This window comes from Chaetura pelagica, unplaced genomic scaffold, assembly GCF_000747805.2.
Source record: "Chaetura pelagica isolate M959 unplaced genomic scaffold, ChaPel_1.0 scaffold363, whole genome shotgun sequence".
In the NCBI taxonomy this organism is placed as follows: domain Eukaryota; kingdom Metazoa; phylum Chordata; class Aves; order Apodiformes; family Apodidae; genus Chaetura; species Chaetura pelagica.
In genome coordinates this window covers 411,250-430,872 of record NW_009952720.1, presented here as the reverse complement: position 1 = coordinate 430,872, position 19,623 = coordinate 411,250, and positions in this window count along the sequence as shown.

Below are 19,623 nucleotides of genomic sequence, written 5' to 3'. Positions count from 1 at the left end.
GGGGGCTAGAAGCTGGGCAGGTGCCCTGGTGTCAGATGCTCCACGTGTGGCTCGTGGCATCCCCCCCGTTAGCACGGGGCCTCCTCAGCTTTCCTTGACAAAATGTTCTGGCATCTTCTCCTGTCACTTCTCTGGAGGGAACGTGGCTTGTTCTGCTGGCAGCGTGAGCCCTGTTTGCTCAGGCGGGGGCAGAGCTAATGATTTCTATTTATTCCCTCCAACTTTCTCAAGTGTTTCATTTGTGGGGCTCTGCTTGAGATGTTCCACTCGTCTCCAAGCCTGGGAGTCACCAGTGTCCCTGGATCCAGCCTGGTGGGAGGTGCATGGGTTGGCAACAGGGGAGCTGGGGTCTGTGTGGGTGCTGAACCTGCCCTTGGGATGTGTCCTCGTTTGAGCTTAGCTAATTGACCCCATGGCCACAGAGATGCTGGAGGGAGGGGAACATCTCCCTGCTGAGGAAAGGCTGAGGGAGCTGGGTCTGTTGGGCTTGGAGAAGAGGAGACTGAGGGGCCACCTCATCCCTGGTTACAGATCTGTTCAGGGCAGTGTCAGGAGGGCAGAGCCAGGCTTTGTGCAGGGATGTCCAGTGACAGGACAAGGGGCAGTGGGTGCAAACTGGAGCCCAGGAGGTTCCATGTGAATCTCAGGAAGAACTTGTTTGCTGTGAGAGTGCCAGAGCCCTGGGCCAGGCTGCCCAGAGAGGCTGTGGAGTCTCCTTCTCTGGAGACATTCCAACCCCCCTGGCCACGTTCCTGTGTGATGTGCTCTGGGTGCCCCTGCTCTGGCAGGGGGGCTGGGCTGGGGGAGCTTTCCAGGTCCCTTCCAGCCCCTGGGATTCTGTGCTTCTGTGATGGCTGAAACCTGGAGTGTTTGTGCTTGGCATGTGAGAGAGCCTCCTATCCTTCCAAAGGGAACGTTCAGGGAAGAAAAAAGACTGCAGAATGGTTTTAAAAAACCCCAGACTACCATGAAACAACAACAAAACAACCCACAATAAAGCCAAAATACAAAGCAAACAGAAACAAACAAACAAACCCCCAAAGAAATCCTGCTTGTGGCTGGATGGAGCGTTAAACTTGAGCAGGGAAGGGTTGAAGGGCAAGCAAAGCAACAGGAGAGAGAGAGAGGAAAATGAGAAATTGTAAAGGTACCCAGAACTGGATGGAAAAAATCATGTCTTTTAAAAAATGTCACATGGGTAAGCAAAGTAGTGAACAATCTGTTTATAGGTTTCAGTGGGAGCAGCCAAACTCTTCTTAGCAATGTGCTAATTGCTTTGCTGAGGCTCTTAATGACAGTTGCCTTTTTCTTTCTGGCAAGGTTACAGAGCAGTGAGTGCCCTTTGGGCCAGGCAGGGTTAAGTTCGGGAACAACTTTAGACCCTGTGTATTTGCAGTGTGGCCCTACAGACCTGCAGGAGCTGGGGTGCTGCCCTGGCTGGGCTGGGCACCCTTCCCCTGTGCTGGGGGGGACTCAGGCATATTTTAGCTCACTTGGGAGCCTGTGCTCTGTTTTGTCCCCTCAGTTACTCCTGGATTTTTGGTCTATATTTCATTTATTTTTGCCCCTGCTGTGGTGACTTCCCAGCCTTTCTCCCAACCATTGTTGTCACCTCCCTGTTTGCTTTTCAGGAGAAGTTTAGGTGTCTCAAAACAAAGGGTTAAGATGACAACTTGCTGCTTGACTTCTGTATTTCAGGGAGTTTATATCCTCCTGTCCCTTGCTGGTTTGTTCCCCCTCGTGTCAGGGATGCAGTTAGGAAGGGAGTGCCAGCCTGGGTGTGAGCATCTCCTCTGTAGAGCATCACCTATTTTGCTTAGCCAAGGAGGTGTTGCTCGGTGCAGTGTTCCTGGTGGTTGTTCCTGCCCCTTTTGCTCCAATGTGCAGCTCCCAAGTCCAAGCTGCAGTGGTGCTTCCACAACCAGCCCCTTTGAGCTGCTCCCTGGCTCTGCCCTCATACCAGGAGGATGGGGCTGGAGGTTGGACATGGATGTGCCAGCCATGGAATCATAGAATGGTTGGAAGGGACCTTTAAAGGTCATCTAGTCCAGCCCCTCCATGTAGTATGCAGGGACTTTTTTGACTAGATCAGGTTGCTCAAAGCCTCATCAAGCCTCACCTTGAATCTTCCCAGGGATGAGACCTTCACCACATCCCTGGCCAACCTGCTCAGTGTTTTACCCACCCTCATTGGAAATAACTTCTTCCTAAGGTCTAACCTGAATCTACCCTGCTCTAGTTTAAGGCCTTTGCCCCTCGTCCTGTCACTACACACCCTTGTAAACAGTCCCTGCCCAGCTTTCCTGCAGCCCCTTCATGTACTGGAAGGCCCCTAGAAGGTCTCCATGAATCCTTCTCCTCTCCAGGCTGAACAGCCCCAACTCTCTCAGCCTGTCTCCCTAGTAGAGCTGCTCCAGCCCTCTGATTACTTTTGTGGCCCTTCTCTGGACTCATCCCAACAGGTCCACATGTGGAGGACTCCAGAGCTGGACACAGCACCCCAAGTGAGGGCTCACAAGAGCTGAGCAAGGGGGCAGAACCACCTCTCTCAACTTTCTGGCCACGCTTCCTTGGATGCAGCCCAGGATGCTCTTGGCCCTCTGGGCTTCCTGTGTACATTGTTTGCTCACGTCCAACTTCTTGTCCACCAGCACCCCCAAGTCTCTTTCTGCAGGCAGCAGGTTTGATCCAGTTCTCTCCAATTGCCTTTTTTTTGACCTATGTGAGGGGCTGATCACACCTTGGTGCTGGCTGTGAGGAGCTGTGGTGCTCTAGGGACCCCAGGGAGGGCTGGCTGTGGGGTCAGAGAGCTTCAGGGATGCCCAGCTTGGGCAAGAGGAGGAAAGCAGCAAGGCAGGAGGTGCCACCACCATGGGTGCCCAACCTCGTGTCCCCCCTGCCTGCTTGGAGAAGGTGTCTGAGAACCCCAGGTAGAGGGAACTTGGCGTGGGAGGAAACCGGGCAGGGCAGAGCTCTGAAAACCTCTCCTCTCTGTCTTCTTGTGCCCCCTTTTCCAGAGTGATGAGCCTCACCGACCTTGGAGATGCTGGGATTCGGGACGTGCTCCGTCAGCGCCGCGGGGCCGGGCAGGGGGGCTGAGCTGGGGGCTGAGCTGGGGGCTGAGCTGGGCTCTGCCTCCCCACGCTACGTCCTGGCCCTGCCTCAGGAGGAGAAGTGGCACCAGCACCGCCTGGGCTCCACGCACAGCACCCAGTCCTGCAACCTGCTGGAGCCCGAGAGCCTGGCGGAAGCCCTGGCATCCCGTGCCACCAGTTTGGATGCCCTCTACGAGCCCCGCGGCCAGGAGCCTGATGCTGGGACAGAGCTGGGCAGCAGCTTGGACCTGGGGCTGGGTCACTACGTCCCCATCAGCCCGGACGTGATCAAGCGCCGGCGGGGAGGGCTGATCGAGCAGAGGGACATTATCAAGGCACACGATGCACACAAGATGCAGAGCACCCCCCAGGCAAGGAGGAAGGAGTGGGAGTAAGTACCGGACACCCCCCAGCCCAGGTGGGCAGCAAGGGGGGAGAGGGGGGGGGGTGTGGAAACCTGCTCTGTTGTCCCCCAGGGTGTTGGGGTGGGTGTCGTGTTGGTGGCACCGCAGCCCTGGCCGTGGTCGGTGCTCCCCAGCTGGGCTGATCTTCCCCCATCACCTTTGTTTTCCAGGGAGAGTGTTTAAATCCGTAGAATCCCAGGCTGGTTTGTGTTGGGAGGCACCTTAAAGATCACCTGGTTCCCACCCTCCTGTGTGAATAGGGACACTTCCCACTAGAGCAGGTTGCTCCAAGCCCCATCCAGCCAACCTTCCAGGGATGGAGCAGCCACAGCTCTGGGTCACCTCAGCCAGTGTCTCACCACCCCCTTGGGAAATCATTTCTTCCTGATGTCTAGCCTAAATCTCCCCTCTTCCAGTATGAAACCATGCTCCCCCATCCTATAATTCCTTGCTCTTGTAAAAAGCCCCTCCCCAGCTCTTCTGGAGCCCCTTCAGGCACTGGAAGCTGCTCTAAGGTCTCCCCAGAGCCTTTTCTTCTCCAGGCTGAACACCCCAACTCTCCCAGCCTGGCTCCATGCTAGAGGTGCTCCAGCTCTCTCAGCATCATCTTTGTGACCCTTTGAGATGTGACTGATGAATTTTGGGAATTCATTTGGAACTGACTTCCTGCTGCTTTCCATCCTTTCTGCTCTTCCAGGGATTTTAGTTTGTTTGGGGTTATTTTTGTTGTGTGTTTTGTTTGGTTTATTTGCTTTTTAAATTTTTTTTTTCCCCTTCCTGCCCTTCCAAACCTCTTCTGGGTCCTTTCCTCTCCCTGCACTCTTGAACCTGGTAGGATGTGTGGTCCTGTCCCTGGCAGCTGGGACCTTGTGCAGCATCCATCCTGCCCTGGGGTTCAGCTCACCCCATGGGTCCTGCCAGGCTTGGGCTGGCCTGACCTGGTTGCATTACCATGTTTTTTCTGATGTAGAGAGTTTGTGAGGCGTGTGTGAGAGCTGGGGAGAGTTCCCTGCGTGTGGGAGGCTGGGCTGTGCTGCCCAAAGCAGTGGGAACTGCCTCTCTGAGCTGGGGGGTGGCATCAGATGGGAAGGGTGCAAGGGGGTCTGTGCAGATGAGGGAGTTCTCTGGGTTGTGGGGATGGAAAGCCTGGCAAAAGCAAACCTGGAAGCCTTCAAGACAGTTTCCTGTGGCTGCAGCTGGGCTTTTGGAGGCAACTGGGGCCCTTGCCTTCTGCTTTTACTGTCATTAGAGCCCTGTTGGTTGGTATTTAATCCTTAGAAGTGGCCAAGTATCCCTGAATCAGAACAAGCTGGAGATGTTGATGAACCTGGGAGAAGGGAAAAGAAGTGCTTGGAAAATCTAGAACCCACTTTTATTTTTTAACTCATTATTTCCCTATATTTTTTTCCCATGGTTTGTGCTGTGAAAAAAAACAACCCAACCCCTCAGCTCCAGGCCCTGGGTTTACTCTCCCTCCCCCAGCAACTCACTGCACAGACTGCATTGAAATGAGAAGTTTTCCCCCACCTTGTGTCTGCTCAGCAAAACTGCCTGGAATAAGCTGCTGCAGAACATCCTGCTCAGGACTGGAGCAGCTTCTTGCCTTGGGTACTTTATTTGGAGCATAATCCATGCATTATAAAACAGGAGGGAGCAGGGAAGGAGGTGGGAGCTCCTCTGTTAATTAGCTGGGGTTTTGGTGAGATCCAGGTCAGGGCTCTGCTTGTTTGAAGCAGGTGGGATTTCTTCAGGATGCTCTGCATGATAAAATGACTTGTGAGAAAGGCTGAGGCTGCTCCTGCCTGGTTTTTGGAGGGCAACCCAGCAGGGAGGAGGGCTCTCCCCATCCCTTTCACCTCACTCCTCATCCCTTTGCTCCCATGGAACCTCCTGGCTGGCAATTCAGGAAGCCCTGCACAGGGGAAATAAATTGACATATGGCCTTGGCAAGCACTGGTTGCCTTGTTATCTTTTTTTTTTGTTGTTGTGTGTGTGACCCACCAGGGGATGCCAGATGAATAAATCATGGCTGGGCAGGAAGCAGAGGGATGGCCTCGTTAATTGTCAGCTGGCAAAGTGAGTTCCTCCAGCTAATTAGCTGCCTGGATGGCCACAGCTCTATTTGGTGGCAGGGACAGGGATCCAGAGCCCTTCCTGCTTTTGTACCATGTGGAACGTGCCCCTTTTGCTGCCTTCAGCTTCCCCAGCCTGCAGTAACTTGAACACAAAGCCTGGTATTCCCATCTTTAAGGTGATGGGAAGAGGCACCAGAAGGCTGTGCTGCCATTCAGAGAGACCTGGACAGGCTGGAGAATTGGGCAGGGAGAAACCTGATGGAGTTCAACAAGGGCAAGTGCAGAGTTTTGCATCTGGGGCAGAACAACCCCATGGACCAGTACAAGTTGGGGGCTGAGCTGCTGGAGAGCAGGGTGGGAGAAAGGGCCCTGGGGGTCCTGGTGGGCAGGGGGTTGAGCATGAGCAGCAATGTGCCCTTGTGGCCAAGAAGGCCAATGGATCCTGGGGTGGGTTAGAAAGGGGGTGGTTAGTAGGTCAGGGAGGTTCTCCTGCCCCTTTGTTCTGCCCTGGTGAGGCCACATCTGGAATGTTGTGTCCAGTTCTGGGCCCCTCAGTCCCAGAAGAACAGGGAACTGCTGGAGAGAGCCCAGGGCAGAGGCACAGAGATGCTGGAGGGAGGGGAACATCTCCCTGCTGAGGAAAGGCTGAGGGAGCTGGGTCTGTTGGGCTTGGAGAAGAGGAGACTGAGGGGTGACCTCATCCATGGCTACAACCATTCCCAATATCCAACCTACACCTCCCCTGGCACCAACTTGAGGCCATTTCCTTTGATTCTATCACTTGTCACTTGGGAGAAGAGACCAACCCCCACCTGGCTCCAACTTCCTCCCAGGTAGTGAGAAGGTCTTCCCTCAGCCTCCTTTTCTCCAGGCTGAACATCCCCAGTTCCTGCAGCCACTCCTCCTAAGCCCTGTTCTCCAGCCTCTTCCCCAGCTTTGTTGCCTTTTTTCTGGACACACTCAAGCCCCTCAATATGATCCTTAGAGTGGGGGGCCCAGAACTGACCCCAGGATTTGAGGTGTGGCCTCACCAGTGCTGAGCAGGGGGAGAATCTTTGGATTTCCCAGCTCTTGGCTGCCTGATTTGGGCACTTCAGCACATTTTACAATGGCTTCATGGGTGCTCACAGGAAGATACATCTAGGCAGGTGTCCCTAAGGTTTGGGATGGACTGCTGACCCCTGACCACCCCGGCTTGTGGCTCCTGGGGTCTGGCTGTGGGGCTCTCTCCTTGCAGATGCCCCCAGCCATGCAACCAGAAGGTGGAGATGCTGGTGCTCTGCAGAACCCCCTGATGCTGGGTGGGTGCCAAGCTCTGGCACTGACAGCAGCCCTCATGTTCCACTGAGGATGAGAGACCCCCACCCACCCCTCCAAATTCCCAGAGGCTCCTGCTTTAACATCAGACTCACAAAACAGTGATGTTGCCCCAAAAACTTCCCCAGGTTGGTGTGCAGAACCCGGGGCTGTGGTTGCTCCCTGGGACTAGACAGACAGCATGTGGGGGAGTAAAAGAGCAAATTAATTTCCTTGGCTCTAATTTCATGAGGAATAATGTGATTTCCCTGTGATTTAATTTTCAGAAAGGCTCATCTCTCAGGCGGGCAGGGCTTGAATGTCCCTGGGGGCTTTTCCCTGGGAGATCTGGTGCCAGCAGAGTTGTTGGTGGGCTTGGTGTGACCCTGTGGCCCCAGCGTGATGCTGGGTGTCAGATGGAACATGGGGAGCCAGGAAAATGGCTTTTCTTCTTTATTTTTTTTCCCCTCTCTGTTGCCAGAACTTGATGAGTTAAACCAGGGTGGTCCAGAGAGGACGTGCACTTTCTTCACAAGGCTTCTGGGGGGTTTGTGGTTGAGTGTTGTGGACTGACATGAGCCCCTGCTGCCTTGCTCAAGGTTCTAGGAGTGACTGGGTGGCTCCTGGAGGTCCCCTTGAGCTCTTGGTTGCCAGCTGGGGCTGGCTGGCCTGTGGTGGGGTGGCCACAGGGAGCAGATGTTGCATCTGCCTTCCCTCTGCTGCACAGGGCACCTCTGCTCCCCCTGGGGCAGCCTTGTCTCTGGGGGTGCAGCATTCCTGGGCTGCAGCCAGATGTTTGCCTGCAGCTGGGCTGCAGTGAGGGAAGAGAAGCAAAGCCCCTTTCTTTCACACTGGTGTTACAGTCACCCAGGTCTGACCCTCTCTGAGCCTCCATCTCTGTTGCCTTTTACCAGTGACAAACCCACAAGTGCTTCCCCCTTAAGACAGTAAGAGGGGGAAGTTGTTCTCTTCCCTGCTGTTTCCTGGGGAAACTGAGGCAGGGAGCAGCCTGCCACGTGCTCCTCAAGCCCATGCAGGGCAGTGGCTCCGTGGGAGGCTTAACTTCATGGGGAAAGGTTGATGTACCAGCTCACCTTGGTTTTGTTTAGGGGATGTAAGCCCAAGGCAGTCCCTGAAACCTGTTTTCCTGTGCCCCAGACTGGTGCCCTGCCCTCCATCTCACTGTTCAGGTGTTAGGGATGGAGATACCTGCTGTGCTTCAGAAAGGCTTGGCCTGCTGCATGGAGTGCTGGTGGTTCAACTGGTGCCTTTGCTGTGTGTGTGGCAGCACCATTTGGGTTATGTCAGGCTGAGGGAGAACTCACCAGAAAAGCAAAACAAACAGGGAACCTCCTGTGGCTCCTCCAGGCTGAGCAGCTGCTTCCTTAGCTGATGGTGAGGACAGGCAGAGCCACCCAGGGAATGTCCCAGAGAAGTCTCAAGCTGAGTTTGGAGCAGGCAGGATCCAAACCTGCCTTGCAAGGCTTAAAGCCACGTGTGCACAGATCCTTGGTGAGTTCAGCTTGGACAATGTGGGGGATGCAAGCTCTGCCCTCATTTTTGGAATGACACCTAAAGCAAGGATGCATGGAAAAACCTGATTCCCAGAGATCAGGAAGGGAGCATGGAAGAGAATGGAGGGGAAGCAGCTGGGTTGTGGTACAGTTTGGAGCTGGGATGCTGTCATTTGGTGTTGAAGTACCTGGGGCTCAGGGGTGACGTGGGGCAGGTTTCAGTGTCCTGTGGGAAGTGATGCTCTCAGCCTGTGGGCCAGGACAGTGGTCCTAAAGGCCATGAAAAGCCATCTGCTGTCTTGTAGCACCTTGGAGCTAATGGCTTTGATGCCAGCAGCTTGCTAGGTCTTCCTTGCATGGTAGAGAGATCCCCCACAGCCCATCCCATGGTCCTTGGAGCAGCGTGGCAGGGGGAGCTTCTGCTGCCTGCTCAGATCCCTGCCTGTGCCACAGCTCGTGGGGAGCCTGTTGGGTTGGAGTGGGATGTTACTGCAGCTCTGCCTTCCTGCCATGTCTTTGGAACAAGTGAGAGAACAGAAGAAACTGTGAAAACACACAGGGTGTTGTGAGCAGATCTCAGGGGCTCTCTGTGACTTGGCAGCCTGGCTCTGTGCACACGCTGCATCCCAGAGGATAAATGAAGCTGCCTTTTTATTTTCATGCTTGAGTTTTTCCCCCCCTTGGTGTGTGCTGGGCTGCCAGCTCCATTGCTGCTTCCCAGCACGTGGCAGCCTCTGGGTTGAATGGGCTGCAGGGAAGGAGAGGGGGCAGGAGCACGTGTGGGTCACTGCTTTGGGAACTGGCTCCTTCTTCACTGCTGCCTAGGGAATCACAGCAATGGTTTGGTTGGGAAAGACCTTCAACATCATCAAGTCCAAGCATTCACCCAGCCCTGCCAAGGCCACCACTAAGCCCTGTCCCTCAGCACCACATCTCCATGGTTTTTCAATCCCTGCAGGGATGGTGACTCCATCACTGCCCTGGGCAGCCCATTCCAGGGCCTGACAACCCTCTGGGTGAGGAAATTGTTCCTCATATCCAATCTATACCTCCCCTGGCACAACTTGAGACTGTTTTTTTGTTATCCTATCACTTTGAACTCAGGAAAAGAGACTGACCTGCCTCCCCCTTTGCTTCAAACTCCTTTCAGGTAGTTGTAGAGAGCAAAGCCCCCAGGCTGGGGCTGTGTGGTCCTGTCTGGACCAGTGCCCATCACCACAGCCCTCCTTGAACCTGCAGGGAGGGGACAGGCCCCAGGGGGGCTCTGAGTTTCCATCACTGGTGTTGGTAGCCCTGCAACACAGTTTTGGGAGAGGTGTTGGGTGTCAGGGATGTTGCAGCCCAGCTCTGTGCTGGGCTCTGGGGGGGGCTGCTCATTGCAGGGGCTGCAGGAGGGAGGGTACTGGCTCTTGGCTGCAGCCCTGATGTTGGAAAGGAGCAGTGAAGCAGCAGCCCTTGCTCCCCTGTGGGTGCTGTTAGGGAAAGGAGAAGGTGCTCTAGCATCCCCTGCTGATCTTGGCCCTGGCATTGGGGTCCAGTGCCCATCACCCCTCCTTAGGCCTCCCTCCCTGACCCAGGATGCAGGTGACTTTCCCTGTCCAGCACCTCTGCAGCACTGGGTGCTGTCAGAGGCATCTTAGCCATGTTCTCCTTCACCATGGGCTCCTGTCCAGGTGTCTTCTACTGTGTGCCTGGGGGCTTGATGTGAGCTGGGGCAGCTCTGCAGGTGAGAGCCCTGGGATGTCAGTGACACCCTCCTGTGCTGGTATTTGCACATCTCCTCTGCAGCCCAGGGCAAAGGAATTAACCTCTCAGAGAGCCTAATGAACGTGTCTCCATGAAGTTGCCCCTCCCTCTTTCTCTTTTGCCCTGCAAGAGGTGGTGCAAAGAGCCCTGGATGTACTGAACTTGTGGGCAGTGAAATACAGCTTTTCTGATGGCAACTTGGCCTCGAGTAGCAGAGGAGCTCCCAGAGGTTCCCCCCTGGACCCTCCCTGTGTCCTCCTCCTTTTCCTTTGGTACAGAACAGGGTTTGGATGCATGGAGAGGAGGTTGTTTTCTGACCCAGAATGCACTCAAGCTCTGCTGAATGCCCTGGTAACAGCATGGGAGCAGCAGCAGCTTTCCCTGCATTGCCTCAAACTCTGAGTTTCTGGCACACCCTGGAGGAAGAATTCTCTTTCTGATTTAATTCAGGTGTCTTTGGAAAGGGCTGCCAAGAGAGTGAGCAATTGCTCTTCAGTTCCAGCATCCCTGTGTGGCTGAGGTTGCTTTTCCAGGGAGCTGGGGCTCCCGAGGAGCTGGTTGCTGGACATGGAGGACAAGGTGTCTCCCAAGGGATGTCTCTGTTGTCTTGTGTTTTGTCATTGTACCCTGGCATGTCTCATTCCTGTTTCCCTCCTTGCTGGGGTGTCAGGAAGCTCCATTAGCACATCATGAGGCTGCATACCCTGTGCTGAGCCTGGGACCAGCCTTTGGAAAGAGCTTTGCCCTTGGCCTGGGGCTGCCCAGGGTTTGGAAGCAAACAATTGCTGGGAGGTGATGGGAAAGGACCTCAGGATATCACCTGGTCCATCATCCTGCTCCAACAGGTCACTTAAAGCAGGATCTCCAGGTCTGTGTCCAGGGGATGAAGACTCCACAGCTTCTCTGGGCAGCCTGTCCCAAGTTTCTTCCTGTGTGTATATGAAGCTTCTTATTCTGGGTGCCACAGAGAAGAGCCTGGCTCTGTCTTTACTCCCCCTTGTGCCATTGGGGACCTCGTGTGTGTCGATGAGATCTCCACTGAGCCTTTCCCAACCAGGTTAAGGAGTCTCAGCTCTCGCAGCCTCTCTTTGTAGGGCAGATTCCACTCCCTGAGACACCTTGGCTGGGCTTGCTCCAGCAAGCCCATATCTCTCCTGTCCTGGGGGTTCCAGCACTGGGCACAGCACCCTGGATGTGTCTCACCAGGGCTGAGCAAAGGGAAAGGGTCATCTCCTTGACCTGCTGGCACCACTTTGCCTGCTGCAGCCCAGGAGGCTGTTGGCTCATGGTCCCTTGGGTGCCCACCAGGTCCCTCAGGGTTTTCCCTGCTCAGCCTGTCCTGGCTTGTTCCTCCCCAAGTGCAGGACGTGGCATTTCCCTCGGCTGAACTCCACGCTGTGCCTGTTTCTCCAAGGCTGCTGAAGTCCCTCTGGATGGCAGCACAAGCCTCTGCTTTAGCAGTTCTGCTTTTATATCATCTCCCTGCACCTCGCTCTGGAAGCACCAGTTGGTGCAGCATCCCCACAGTCACACTTCTGGGCTTTCATTCCCTCCTCCTATCCCTCCCCCTGGAATAATCCAGCTTTTCCCCATCTCCCTGGCAGCCCCTACCAGAACAGGTGTGGTTCTGCTGGGGGGGCTGGCTGTGGCCAGGAGGTGTTGGTGGGAGAGGTGCTTTCCAGCTGCTCAAGCCTATCTGGTTCACCTCATTTTCTAGACACAGTTTCTGGCACGAAGCACATCCCCCCTACCGTGTATATTTAAGAAGAACAACAAGATAATTTAGGGTGGAAGGGAGCTCAGAAGGTATGAGGTCCAACCAAGCCATCACTTTTAATATAACTCTGTGTATTACATTTTAAAACATGTCCTGAGCATGTTTTCCACTTTCAGACGTGGGTGACTTCTCGTTCTGTGCCCCCCAAATGGCATTTTCTTAATTTCAAACCACGTGGTTTTTCAAACTCAGGTTTTTAGGAAGTCTGGGGACAACCTGGCTGTGTGGATCAGTGCACAACCTGTCCCCAGAGACACTTGTTCCTGGCAGGCTTGTATCTGTCCCGTGGAAATGGCACTTCCACCTAACTGTGCATGAAGGAAGGTGCAGTTTCCAGCCTGTGTATGTGTGGGACATGATCTCACCTGCCTCTGGAGGTGGGCTTTTCTTCTGCACTTGCCAGTTGCTCCTCACAAGGTGTTTGCTGCCTCTGTGTGTGACAAAGATGAATCCCTGGCTCTGACTGGTGGTGCTACATGAGAGCTGAAACTAATCGAGGGGAAAAGTTAGGAAGGTCCCATTAAAGCAGCTTTCAAACCTGCCTTTTGGTTTCCCAAAGTGGCCATCAAGAGGTCTTAGGAGAGCAGAGAGATTTCTTTCTTGGCTCCACTTACCTTTTGCACACGGGTGGGAAAGTCTGCTGAGATCTTCCAGCAACGTGTGGGTCACCCCATGCACAGCAGTGCTCCTGTGCACACCAGCAAGGCTCTGGCTCTTGAACTGGGAGAAGCACATGGGTGCTTATCCCCAGCCCTGGAGGACACCACTGTGGGGGTTGGTGCCATAACAAGACACCCCTTATCTTAGTGAGCTTTGATCCAAGCCACGAGTCCCTTGTTTTTGTTGCTTTTTATCACCAGAAGAGCTTCACAGGGGTTATTTTCCCCACTGCAGCTCATGAGATGATCAAACAGTAGCTGATGTGCTGGAACTGGCCTTTCTCCTGGGAACACTCAAGTGGAAATAAGCCTAAAAATTCCTCAGTGGGCTTCTGCCCATCGAGGAGCTGCAGTCTCCTGGGGATGGGCAAGGGGGTTTGTCCTCACAGAGGCTGCTGAGCTGATGTCTGCTGTCTCTGCAGCAAGGGGGGTGGCTTTTTCACACCTCCCAGCAGCTTTCAGAGAGAGGTTTTGCTCTTTGGCCTCTCCTCTTTCACAGCTTTGGGAGATGGAAGCAGTGTCTCCTGCTTTGCTGCACGCCAGGGATGGAGCTTCTCTGCCTGTCTTGGGCATCAGCTGCTCAACCTCAGTCCAGACTTGCCAGGCAATATTTTTTCAACAGCATCTTCTCCTTGCTCATGTCCTGACTATATCATTTTATTGAAGGCACCCTCTTTGCTAGCAGGTTGCTGCTGAGCAAGCTCAGCCTGTGAGTTTGGCTTGATGAGTCTGGGGATGGAGATGGTGGGTTTCTGGTCCAGTTTGCTTTTTATTGCAGCCCAAAGGCAGGAGCTCCTCCATCATCCTGCTTCCCAGTGCTCTGGTTTCATCTGACTTGAGTCTTGAGCCTTGCAGGGCAGGCAGAGGATCAGAGAAAGCACAGGATGGTCCTCGAGCATGGACTTGCCTTTTGTGGGGGTGAAGAGGAGATCTAAAGGAGGAGAAAATCTCCCTCTGGCTTTGGCAGGAGCTGAGGCTGCTGCACTGGAGGGGCCATGAAGGTGCTGATGGGTAAAGTGAGGGATTTCTTCTGCCTCAGGTAGTGCAAAAACTGGAAACGTGCTTTGAAAACTCCCTCTTCAACCCTTTGGCAGGTTGGAAATCAGCTTCCTCCTGTTGCTTGTCTATGGCTGGCTCCAGGGATGTCTTTTTTGGGCTTGATCTCCTTATTCACACTCATGCATAAAGCTTAGTCTTCTGGTGTTTGGCTGGGGCAGGATCTGCCCCCCTCAAGCCCTGCACTTTGCTGCCAAGAGTGTGAAGATCCTCCCCATGGTCTGTGCTCCTTCACTCCCTCCTGCCTTTGGTCTCCTCTTCTCCATGTTGCCCAGCCCTGATCCTTTTTGGCACAGTCACTCTCAAACATCTGATGTCCCAATATTATTGTTTTTTCCCTTGGATTCTCTTGAGTCAGCCTCTCTGAAAGTGGTTTTGGTGATGCCCCCAAACTGAACCCGTCTGAGATGGAGGAGGATGGAGAAGTTCTGTGTCACCAGCTGGGGTTGGGATGCTTTGTGGCTGGGAGGGAGAGGGGAGAAGTTGTGAACAGGGATTTGAGGGCTGGAAATTCACTTTCATCTGATGGAAACCAGGGGCAAGCAGAGAGCTGTTCTTTGGGAGGGTGGGATTGCTGCATGTCTGTCCAGAGCAGCTGAGAATGCTCATTAGAGCCCAACTCACATATAAATAAAGCAGCAGGGCACTCCAGGCAGTTTATTAATGGATGATTATTTCAGGCCTCTTCAGCTGAGCTGAGAAGCCTCCCAGCCTAAGGCAGAGAGCCCAAGGAGGGGTTTCAGTGGTTGGAAAGACCCAGCATGGGGTCTTTTGGTAGGAAACAGGAGAGTGGCCAGTGGCAGGTTGGGGCATGTTTCCCTCCTGCACTGGAGGAAAGTCATGCTGCTCCCCTGGCTGGAGTGGGTTTGGGTAAGACCCTGTCCCTCTGCCTGAGCTGTCAGTGAACCCCCTGTGCTTGTTTGGTGGTATATGCAGCTGAAAAGGTGGCTGTTTGGTTTCGGTTTGGGCTTTTTGGAGAGTACCAAGGCCTGAGTAGCCCCTGGGGAGGTGGGTGAGCACCAGTGACAGAGCAAGACCAAGCACCAGAACTGACTCCTGTGGGTTTTGCAGGGCTGGCTGCACAGCCCTGCTTTATCCCAATAAATACATCAGATCAGAGGTTTCTTGGCCATCCTTTAAACCTCTCCCAGCTCTGTCAGCTGGCACCATTTTCTTGCTGAATCCCCCTTTGATTCAAGATGCAGCATCCTTTATTTTATCTGTAGCTCAGCTGCATGAGGTGCTCCAGCAAAGCAGTGTGGGGGAGCATCCAACTTCAAGGCTCTGTGGTGCATTTCAAGAGGGATGTGAGGAGTTAGGGTGCTTGGGATGCTTGTGATCCCAGGGCTCTGTGAGTGGTGGTGAGGACATAGTGCTGGGCTGTGGTACTGGCATCTCAGCATGCCTCTGCCTGGGCTTGGGGAGGGCACAAGAAGCAGATTTCATACACAGCACCTGATCCCTATTCTGACATCCCACCTGACTTGTGGGAACACCTTTAGTGTGTCTCCCCTTTACTGCTGCAGGTGGGTGTCACAACAGAGCAGCTGCTGGGGAGCATCTGCACGTGTGAGGTGAGGGGAGGAAGAAAAGGGATGGGAGACTCATGGATTTTTCTCCAGGTTCTGCTCAGAGCTCTCTGGAAAAAATGTGTCCAGTGTGTGTTAATCCCAGCATCTCACCTCTGGAGAAGGTGGGGACTGGTGGGTCCTGCTGGTGGGACCTGGTGGTTTTGGGAACCTTGAGTGGGACCAGCCAGGTACCAAACTCATGTTGGTCTGGCATTTGGCTGGGAATTGGCAAATGTTTTTTAAAAAAATGGGGCCAGAGATGATCTGTGCTGAATTCCTTTAGGGACACACTTGCAGAGAGGTTAGGAAAAGGCAGCTCAGGGTAGGACTGCAAGGTGTGCTCATGTTGTGCCTTGGGCAGGGGTTGCTCCTCCTGCATCTTCATCACCTGCAGTGTAATGTGTGAGGTCTTGTGTTGGGAGGAGAGAGTGACCAAAATCCTCCTTTCCAGAAGGTTATTCGTCCATCCCAGGCAAGAATTCTTTCCAAGCTTGATACCTGACTGATTTTAAATATATAAGACTGGCTGTTAGACTCCTTGGGGCTTGGTAATTAAAACCAGCAGGTTTTGTGAATACAGGTCTGGTTTATGTCAACGTGCAGCAAATTAAACTTCCAGCTTCAAGTAGTTAAAGGCTTTTTTACCTCTGTTGCTGGGTGATGCCTGGTGTGGCTGCTTCAGCCCAAAGACTGGGAGGATTTAGGTGGAACAGTGGCAGCTGCTGAAATCTGGATGCACAGTTGAGAGCTGGGTGTGAAATGTGCCAGTTTTCACTTGCAGATTTCCAGCTCTCGGGTTTCTCAGTGAATAAATGATGGTGCTGACCCTGAGAAGTTGGTGCTGGGGAGGTGCCCAGGCAGTTTTGCAAGATGCTGCTGGTCTCTGTAGTTAGTGCTGGGGAAGGCACATCCTGGTAGAGGTGGGGAGCCCCATGGTGCAAGCAGGGGTGCCAGCAGAAAGGGGTAAGCAGACAGCAGAGAGGAAAGTCTTTGTCCTGGCTTGGGTAACAACTGCCCTGCTGCAGGGCAGTGCAGAGTCTGCAGTGCAGCTGCTGTGCCCAGCCTGGGGCTTGGCTGGCAGGAGAGCTGCCACTGAGGTGGCTGTGGCTCATCCCACAGCTCCAAACATCTGCACAGATGAACATCAGGCAGAGACTGTTGTGGCACATCCCTTTGGGGGATGCCATCCTGGAGCTGCCTGGACCTTCTCCACCTGCATCCTGGGTGAGCTGCACCACCCTGGGGACTTTGCCTGGCTTGGCAGGGCTTCCCCTTTGCCAGTGGCACCTCTTCCTAACCCAGCAGGTCATGAACGTGTTTCTGGAGAGAAAACTTCTCCCCCTGCATGGTTATCAACATCCTTCTGAGTCACAGCCACCCAGTCCCTGCTTGAAACTTGGCCAGAGCACCGAGACCATTCCCGTTGGATGCTGAGATTTAGTTATTTATTTCCCTTTTAGCATAGGTAAAGCTTTCTTTAAAAAAAAAAATTGCATAAGGATGCCAAAAGCCACTTTCGAAGATGAGTGCAGCTCATCAGAGCTTCTGGGAATATCAGTCACTGGGAATATCAGTCACTGAAGGCAGAGCTTGTGTCCACTCTCCAGAACCTGCCCGGGCTGCTTGAGTGATCATTCCCCTGCCCTGATGATGCCCCTGAGAACGAGGAGCAGCCTCCAGCTTTCTGAGCATCCCAGGGCTGGGCAGAGGATGCTTTTGTCAACATTCCTTGTGCCCAGCCACGCATAGGTAGGGAATTTGGGGGGGTGAGCCTGCTCCGAGTGGCAGGAGGGCAGTGCCGAGGGATGCTGCAGCTGGAGTGGGGGGACTTTGTGCATCTGCTTCCCAGCACCCCAGTGGGTGCAGGGGGAGGGAAGGGCAGGTCCAGGGGCTGTCTCGGGGTTCCCCCCCCCCCCACCTGCAGGTTTCGGGGGGGCTGCAGGGATGGGGCAGCAGCCACTAGATGGCAATGCCGGAGCGGCAGCCCTGACCCTGCGGGGAAGGGGATATTTATTGGGGTGGGGGGGGCTCCCCTGGGGAAAAGAAAGGGGTAGCCCGGTGTCTGTGGTGATGCGATGCCCTGCCCTGCAGGGCTGGGAGGGGGAGAAGAAGCCGGGAGGGGGAAAAGAAGCCGGGAGGGGGAGAAGAAGAAGCCAGGAGCAGGTTTGGGTGGCAGTCAGAGCGAGGAGAAGGTGGGGGGTTCAGCCTGTCTGTGTGAAACCCAGACACCCTCCTGGTGCTGGCTGCCTTCTCGGGTTGCCTTCATTCACAAAGAAAAGAACACAACCCTCCTAATCTCAAGCCCACCGTGGCTGGCTCTGAAATCTCTGTGCCACGTTGAATCATGCGGGCACCAGCCCCGCTTCCCCCTGACTCACCCAGCCCGGCAGCGCTGGGGTGAGGGTCGAGATGGGAACTGCAATAAACATCCTGGGAAACGGTGCCTGCATCTCCTGGCACGGCCAGGGACTTCTTTTCTTTTTTTTTTTTTTTTTTCGCTTTCCATCTTCTCTTAAGGAGCTGCTTTCTCATAAATATCCCATCCCTTAGCACTGTCTGAGCAGGAGAGGCTCCCAGCGGGGTCATCCTGCAGCAGAGGAGATAGAGCAGAGCTGAGGGTGAGCCCTGGGTGCAGGGGAATTGCCCGTGGCCCTGGGTGAGCTTTCCAGGTAAGGTGCACATCCCTGCTTCCAGAGGATGGGAGGAAGGCTGCCTTCCACCCTCTTGACCACTGGCACCTGGCGTGGTGTCTCTGGGGTGCTGGGAGCGCTGGGTCCAGCCTTCCCCATCCTCCCTGGCCTCTGGGTACCAGCCTGATGATCTGGGCTGGGGGGAGGGATGGGCAGAAGCTCAGGGGGGGTGGGAGAGGGGTGGGAGGGCCAGGGTTGGGGGGAAGCAGAGGCAGGAGCTCTGCAGGGCTCAGGAGCTGTTCCTGGCGATCAGCCCAGCCTTGAGCTTAATTAAGAGCAGCTTAAAGGGTTGAAAGGTGGGAAGAGTGGCATTGCTTCTGCTGCCACGCTGGTGGTGGGGAGGAGGAGGAGGAGGTGGCAAAGGGGACGAGCCACAAATCATCATCGATTCGTTTAGGATAGTGTCTCACCTGGAATTAACTGGAAGGACTGCAATTAGTCAGTGGCTGGCGTGGCCTCCTTGCTGCCCAGAATGAAAGCCCAGGGTCCCTCTGGCTTGGCTTGCTGGTGGCCTGAGGGGCATTTTGAGAGGGATCTGCCCACCCCTGCTCCACTCTGTCCTTGCAGTGTGTTGGTGGCAGAGCTGGGGGCCTTGCTGAAACCCCCCCAGCTACACCCATGTCTGTTGTAAGGCTAATTGTAGGAGCCAAGTTAGAGATGCAGCAGGTGGGCACCATGGTGAGCTGGTGGGCTCTGGGTGTCTGGCTGAGGTTGGGGACATGATCCCACAACGTTTCTGCAGATGTTCCTGTGTTATCTTGCTGCAGAGGGCCCAATCCTTCCTCTTCCTCACCTGGCTGGTCTGGGGGTTCCTGGCAATGCATGTGTGAGATCCTGGGTCAAAAAGGGGAGCCTCATGGCCAAGCAGAGAGTGGGGCAGTCTGTGGTGAGGCTGCACCCAGGGAGGAGCCCTCGGCCAAAGGAGCTCAGGATTGATGTGATTAAGGGCTCTTAAAACATTTTCTTATTGTTTTTTTTCTTTTCAGCTACCCTGAGTGTGCCTGGCTGCTGCTCAGCAGATGTGTGGGGCAGGGCTGTTGTTTGCAGAGCAGGTTTCTGGGTGGTGGGGATGGACAGGGGAAGAGTATCATGGGGTGTCTTGTGATGCCAGCTGGAGCAGTCGTGGCTGCCCCATTCCTGGAAGTGTCCAAGGCTGGGTTGGATGGGGCTTGGAGCAACCTGACCTGGTGGGAGTTGTCCCTGCCTGTGGCAGGCTTGGAACTAGATGATCTTTAAGGTCCCTTCTGACTTGCACCATTAATTTACATGATTCCTGCAGGAAGGGCGGGCAAGAAGCACAGAGGGACCCTGGGGAGTCCTTTGGATTTGGATGGATGGGAGGGATGAGGGGTGCTGTGTGTGAGCAGCTTGCAGGGTGTGCTGAGGGTGAGGCTTGTGCACTGCCTGGTGGGTAGGGAAGACACTGGGGATGTCCCTGGGGAGCTGCACGTTCCCTGTGTGCAAGAGGGTGGGGTGGGGGGTTCCCCTGAAGGTGGGATGGGCAGGCAGCCCCCTTGCCAGGGCACAGCCCAGCCCAGGAGGCCCAGGGCATCCCTGGGCAACCTCAGCACCCACAGGGGCAAGAGCAGAGCACCAGCCAAGTCCCCTGCTCACTGAGGGGTGTGGGGTCACTGCCAGACATTCCCAATCCCCTGTGGCAGCAGCCGCTGCAGGGACATCCAGGATGGGGTGTTTACACCTCCCTGAGAAGCTGCTGCTTCTTCTGGCCACCCCCCAGCA